A 6,770-nucleotide genomic window follows, 5' to 3' on the forward strand; every position below is an offset into this window, starting at 1 on the left:
TGTAATTTATAATACCTTAAAATGGATAGTCATTAATATAACTTTTTTCTTCTAACATGCTCTATAGATTTAGAAAATACAGTTAAGGGATAATTGTTCTTTATTTGTTTATTTTTATTATCATCAAAACATCAACTAGAGGATTGTAGCTAAAATAACTTTTACACTAACAACAATGGATAGGAAGAAACAAAAGGGAAATCAAGCTCATAAAGTTTTGATCTCAAACATTTCTAAATAGGTAAGTTCATGTTATTGTTCTTTTGATAGTGGTAGCAATCTAAATAAGGATGATTGGAAGAATTGGATTACTTTACATGAAAACCGAGAATGTGGCAGATTCAGTGTGGGACATAGGAACATCTATTGAGATTAACTATAGAGGAGAAAATAGTAATATTGTTAATTTCATCTCTCAATTGGAAGATATAGACATAGAGGAGTTTAAAAATGTAAGGGGGCGAATTCTAAAAGGAAGTAGTGATGTTTTTCAAGAGCACAAAAGGGGAGTGTGGTGTTGTGTGGTTGATCATGAAGATAATAAGTTATAATGCAAGGGGTTTGGGCAGTACAGGTAAAAAAAAGGAGATTAATTCTATTATTTATTTAAAGAAACCATATATAGTTTGTTTATAGAAAACTAAAATGGAGACACTTGATCAAGTTGTATCTGTTAAGCTGTGGAGATTTAAGGAGGTGTGTTTTTCTTTCCAACCATTCGTGGACAATTATGGAGGAGTTTTAACTATATGGAAAATCGATGTTTTTTGAGGCAGAGTATTCGGTATGTTTAAATCATGTCCTTATTATTGTACATGGAAAATGGAAGAAAAGTGGGGAACATTGTGTAGTGGCGAATATGTATACACCTTGTGATAATAGAGGTCAAAGAAACCTTTGAGGTCAACTAAGTAGAAGCATTAACAATATTTTTGGCTTAATTTGTGGGGATTTTAATGTTATTCGTTTTGAAGATGGGAGAAAAGGTAGAGGAGAGTATTTGAGGAATGATGATATCGTGAATTTTAATTTGTTCATCGATAATGCTGAATTGGTGGACTTGTCTTTTATTGGGATGCAGTTCACCTGATCTAGTCTAGATAGTTTATCAATTAGTAGACTTGATTGTTTTTTATTGTCGGGAGATTGGTGCAATGTTTGATCGGGTTGTTAGGAATATGCCCTTGATAAGGGTTTATCATATGATTGTCCTTTTTTTTTAGTGATGACGAAGTAAATTGGGGGTCGCACCCATTTTGTATGCTGAAGTGTTGGTCGAAATTTCCAAAGTATCATTATTAAATGCGAGAACAATGGATTGCTAAGGATGTTTTGGGATGGGGAGGTTATGTTTTGAAGGAGAAATTGAAGGTGATTAAAGTGAGTTTAAAGGAATGGCATGCAAAACATGGGAGAAATATAAAAGAAAAAGTTAAACCTACAAAGGAGAGGCTTAATGAGTTGGAGGAAAAGGGTGAGGAGGCCACTCTGTGAGAGGAGAAAATTTTGGAATGAAGTTATGTTTCAGCTTAATTGCTCTCTCTATCAAAGGTCATTTGTAACATAAATTGGTAGAAGTCTCACATTTTGTGGCTTAAAGAATGTGACACCAACTCTATGCTTTTCCACGATATAATGACCAAAAGGAGAAGGCATAATGTTATTAGGAGTCTTGATGAAGATAGGGTTTAGGTTCTAGGGATGGAAGGTATTCGTGAAACTTTGTTTAAGTATTTTTTTCGCTCGTTACTCATTTGTTCAAGTTGATAGGTGAGGAGTGGAGAATTTACAGTTTTAAAGTATTGGAGTTGGTGAGGATGTAAATTTGGTGGCTCAGTTTAGTGAAGAGGAAGTAAAGCATGCAATTTTGGATTCTGTGGGTTATAAAAGCCTTGGACTAGATGGGGTAAATTTTGGATTCTTGAAAGATTTCTGGAATGACGTTAAAAGATACTTTTTGCAGTTCTTGTCAGTGTTTCATACAAATGGAAGGCTTCTAAAGGATCTAATTGTACTTTCATGGTTCTGATTCCAAAGGTTGATAATCTGCAGAGATTGTCTAAATTTATATCGATATCATTGGCGGGATGTATGTATAAAGTGTTGTTGAAGATATTAGTTAATAGATTGAAACATGCGATTGGACAAGTTATTTTGGAGTCATAATCAATGTGTGTGAAAGGGAGAGAAATTTAGATGGTTTTTTTAGAGTCACAATCGACATTTGTGAAAGGGAGACAAATTTAGATAGTATTTTGATAGCGAATGAAATTGTGGATGAGGAAACAAGAATGAAGAAAAATTATTATTTAAAGCTGATTTTAAAAAGGCTTATATTTAGTGGAATTGAGCTATTTTAAAATGAACATTTAAATATCTTTTCAAAAACAAATTAATAGATTCAAAACATATAAAATGCATAACCAACGCATGTTATTTGAACCCAGGCTAAAAGTTGGGGGATAATGTTGAGATAGAATTTTGACAATTTGTTTATTCATAATATTCAACCAAAAACTCATTATGGAGATGCGGGGCATCGATCCCCGTACCTCTCGCATGCTAAGCGAGCGCTCTACCATCTGAGCTACATCCCCATTTGCTTTTCACGTAACTTTGTTTTTATTATCTAAAACAATAGTTTTCTTTATGTAAATGATATTTCATTATAGAAAATTTGACAATAAATTAAAAATTAAGAAAACACATCTAACCAATGTTCCTCCATTGATGCTACGACGAGTTCTTTTCTTTTAAAATCAATCGTACATTTTATTACTTTAATAATTACTACCTACTGCAAGTGTATATATATATATTATTTTTTTACATCATGATGATAGACTAATTTTAACTACCAATCCACATTCCACACTTTGCCTCTTGTGTTTTTATCACTCTGCTGTGTGGAAAGCTATTGGTGTGCATATTGGAAGTAAATTAATGTTATCTTTTTACTCTGATATGACAGAATGAGAATGGAAATATTGAGTACCAAGTCTTGTTTGTGGCTTCACAACATTAGTCTATGATGTCATTTTATAATTTGCTTTGATCTTTTTTATTTTATTTTTATGTAGCCAGCTATTATCTAGCTTTAAACACTTTATTTATTCACGTTTTATGTAGCATGCCCTCATTGTGCTCATCTAGCCTTCTATTTAATCTAATTCAATTCTGAAATTTTTAAATGGCGCAAATAAAAACAACTCATTGAATTAATGGCCACATGTAATCAGATACAAACTTTTTAAATACAAGACTCTTTGAATTATTGTTGTTGCATGAAAAATGTTATAATATAAGAAGGTTTAAATATGTTTTTGATTTCTATAAATATAACAGTTTTTAGTTTTAGTCTTTGTAAAAAAATTTGTTAGAATTTCATCATTGTAATATCAAAAAAAAAATATCTGTAGTCTTTATCGTCAAGTGGACGTTACAAAAAATATTAATTAACAAAGAAACACGTAGACAAAACGTTTAAATATGTTTTTGGTCCCTGTAAATATAACAGTTTTCAGTTTATGTCCCTGAAAAATATTTGTTTGGATTTCATCCATACAATATCCAAAAAGTTTATTTTTGGTCCCTTTGAAAATGTTTATGGGGGCAATATTGTTATTTTGAAATATTTTTTTGTTTGGACATTGCAACACTCTATCTTTTCTGTAGAAACTATATTGAACAATATTTTAGATTGGGCAATATTAGAAACCAAATGTCTATTTTTCAAAATTCACAGAAGAAGGAACATAACTCTCCTTTTCATTTCTTCTCTTATTTCCTTAACCCTAAAAATTTATGAGCGACGGCAGATTCACGGGGAGAAGAAAATCACAAATGGGACGGTAGAAAGAAAGGGTGACACAAGTTGTAACACAAGTCTGGTCAAGGTCACTTCGTCCTTCAAACCCATTCTATTTTTTCATTCTTCCTCCTATGTATATTTACATATCTCATCCCTTGTTCCTTTTATTAAGTAGACTATAGGAGTTTCAGCCACCACCACCAAAAAGGTAATCCACCTTCTTCATATTCTTTTTCATTTTCTTTTTTAGGATTTTTTTTTTTTGTAGTTCTAAATGTTGTTAAAAAAGGCTATTTGTTTGCTCTTTAATTTTTTCTTGGCATAAATTATAAATTGAAATTACATCTTCAACTTCTTTAGGTTTTCTTGGCTCTTTAATTTCTAAATCTTTGTATTTCATCTTCAGAGATATATTTCAAATTGAAATAATTGATAAATATTTAATTTGTGTTTTATAAATTTTGTATTGTCTCACAGACAAAAAATGCAACATCGTTGAAGGATATTAAAACCTCAAAGCAAACTTGGAAAATAGCAATTACGATCACATATTACTTCACTATTGTTAGTAAAAATAGGAATGTGCACAATGAAGTTATTTCGATGGATCAACAAATCTACATTTTAATCTTTTCTTTATGTTTGGTGAACAAATATCTTCGTTCTATTGGTTACTATTCTATTGGTTACTATCTAATTTTATAAATTAACTGTTATTAAAATGAGGAGAAAACTCCAAGAGAGTCAAACATACATCATCCATAACTTTTTTAGTTTTTCCAAGTAACTTCTAGTTCAAATATTGCATCCATGAATTCAAAATTGTTTTTAATTCTGCTACTTTTGAAGAGGAGATTGATTTTCCTAAAATCCCTCTGACTTAGTACCATTGCGTCTTTTAGCACAATTTTGAATGGGAAGAACCCTCCTAACAACTTAATTGGTAATACTATCTTTTAATCTTGTAATGGAATGGCATATATGTGTTTTATATTTGTAGTTTTCAATGCATAACTTATCTTTTTTACATTATAGGCATTATTGAGGTGGTTGTTGAGGCCATTTCTTCAATTTCAAATCATCAACCATAAAAATATGTGTCACCATCAAAATCAAATATCCTAGGTAACAACAATATTTACATTTTTTTCTTAAGTCCTAGCTCAACAGACAAATGGTGATATTGTTAGGTTAGACGTTTTATTCTGAGTTCAAACTCGGGAGCTGACAATTGTGTGAGTTAATTATGGTGGAATTTACCATCTCATCTAAGATAAAAAAACAAATTCACATTTAATTAATCTACAAAGCATGTTTGAAATGATATTATTCATTTGATTAACAGAAACATCCTTACATGCTCCCTGTGGGAGGCTTATGGTACACAATTCCTCAATTATGTTAATTCTCACCCCAACTATGGTCTCATCATGCACAAGTCAAGCTTCTATAAGGTATTATTAATTTAACACAAGTACTAATTATTTCATGAAAGATTTTGTTTGTTACAATTTACTTAAATGTAGTTGTTAATTTATTAGTTCTATATGGCAGGAAACAACGCATACACAATCACTAATGTATGAAGTGGAATTAAACTTCTTATTAATAAAGACACACACCAAATCAAGGAATACATCAATTAGTAAGTTGACCAGTAGTTTATAAGTGTCTTCCAAATGTTACAATTATGGTTTAGCATCATTGAGAGGTCAAACTATTTTAATGATATCGACCACTCATATTTAGTTAGTTGTTTTTTTTTTATAAGTCATGTTTTTTATATTAAGTGGTATTTTGTCCATGAATGCAGATTACGTGCAATAGATGATCTAGATAACTACATTCAGGGAAGCCAACTAGAAATCCATATCACATTTTCATCTCAATACACTTCGCAAGAAAAGTTTATGTGCAATGCTCGAGCTAAAACTTTTCGCCAAATCAAGACTATTGGACATGTAAAATAATTTCATAACATTATTTTTGTGTATATTAATACATTATTTTATTGTTACAAATTTTTTAATTTCAACATGGTTTTTAGGAAATGATGTGTGTCATTGTGGCAACTGTATCAAAGGTTGTGTCGGATAAATTCAGTTGGTTTTATTTTGGTTGCACTAATTGAACAGTCAAAACTAAAGAAGGTATTACATATTATCAATGTAAATGTGGTGTTCGGATTCCAAGGTACATCAAACTTTCATAGATGTTGTTTTTTGAATTTAGATGTAGTTTCATTTATTTCTTGGTAATTCAAAATATATTGCCAAGTCAAAATAAAACTAAAATAGTTAATGTTCTAACTTATAGCCATATGGAATATAGTAGTCACAATTTGTATAGTATTAACAGTCAGTGTTACTATATGAAAGGTTATCATTTGACTTAAATATAAGAATCAGAATTTGTTCCCAAACTAAAAGCCAATAGCCCTTATACCAAACACTTATTGGTATCAATACTAACAACATAACTGTAGTACCTAATTTTTGTCCGAATAATTTAAAGTTATTTTAATAATAATAATAATAATAATAATAATAATATATTTTACAATTATCATAAAAAATTTAAACATCTTTATTTTACATAAAATAAAATAAAAAATTTGAATTACAATAAAAACAATTCAAAGTGTTTCTGATTTGCCATGGCAACACATCAGTACCCAATACACAAATCCATTCCACTATGGCAACACTCAATTTCACCTTCATCTTCCATTCTACATCATTTTAACTGCTTGACTTTGTGCAAGAGCTTTTGAAAACCATATTTTATATTATTTGCATTCCCAGCATCCTGTCATAACTTTGCTTTATATTATCTGTATTTACAGCATTTCCAAGTACAAACATATTAGAAACCAGTTAATTGATTGAGATATACTAATAAAGGTATTACTTGTATAACCTTCCTTTATAACCTCTACACTCAAAATCTGTATTTTGCA

The 6,770-nt window shown here is 30.2% G+C and overlaps 1 long non-coding RNA gene and 1 other non-coding gene across 3 annotated transcripts; one reads left to right on the plus strand and one right to left on the minus strand.

Annotated features, from left to right (window-relative positions):
• Window positions 1-2,524: 2,524 nt before the first annotated feature.
• On the minus strand, window positions 2,525-2,597 carry TRNAA-AGC (transfer RNA alanine (anticodon AGC)). The gene has a single exon. It is a non-coding gene; the product is annotated as a tRNA-Ala (tRNA).
• A 1,119-nt stretch (window positions 2,598-3,716) lies between these two features.
• LOC105851624 (uncharacterized) lies at window positions 3,717-5,995 on the plus strand. 2 transcript variants are annotated; one of them, XR_001143357.3, is made up of 5 exons: window positions 3,717-4,019; window positions 4,847-4,936; window positions 5,157-5,265; window positions 5,366-5,456; window positions 5,625-5,995. It is a non-coding gene; the product is annotated as an uncharacterized lncRNA (long non-coding RNA). The 2 variants fall into 2 exon arrangements; XR_012161822.1 differs by lacking the exon at window positions 4,847-4,936.
• Window positions 5,996-6,770: the final 775 nt, after the last annotated feature.

This window comes from Cicer arietinum, chromosome 2 (genome assembly GCF_000331145.2).
Source record: "Cicer arietinum cultivar CDC Frontier isolate Library 1 chromosome 2, Cicar.CDCFrontier_v2.0, whole genome shotgun sequence".
Lineage (NCBI taxonomy): Eukaryota > Viridiplantae > Streptophyta > Magnoliopsida > Fabales > Fabaceae > Cicer > Cicer arietinum.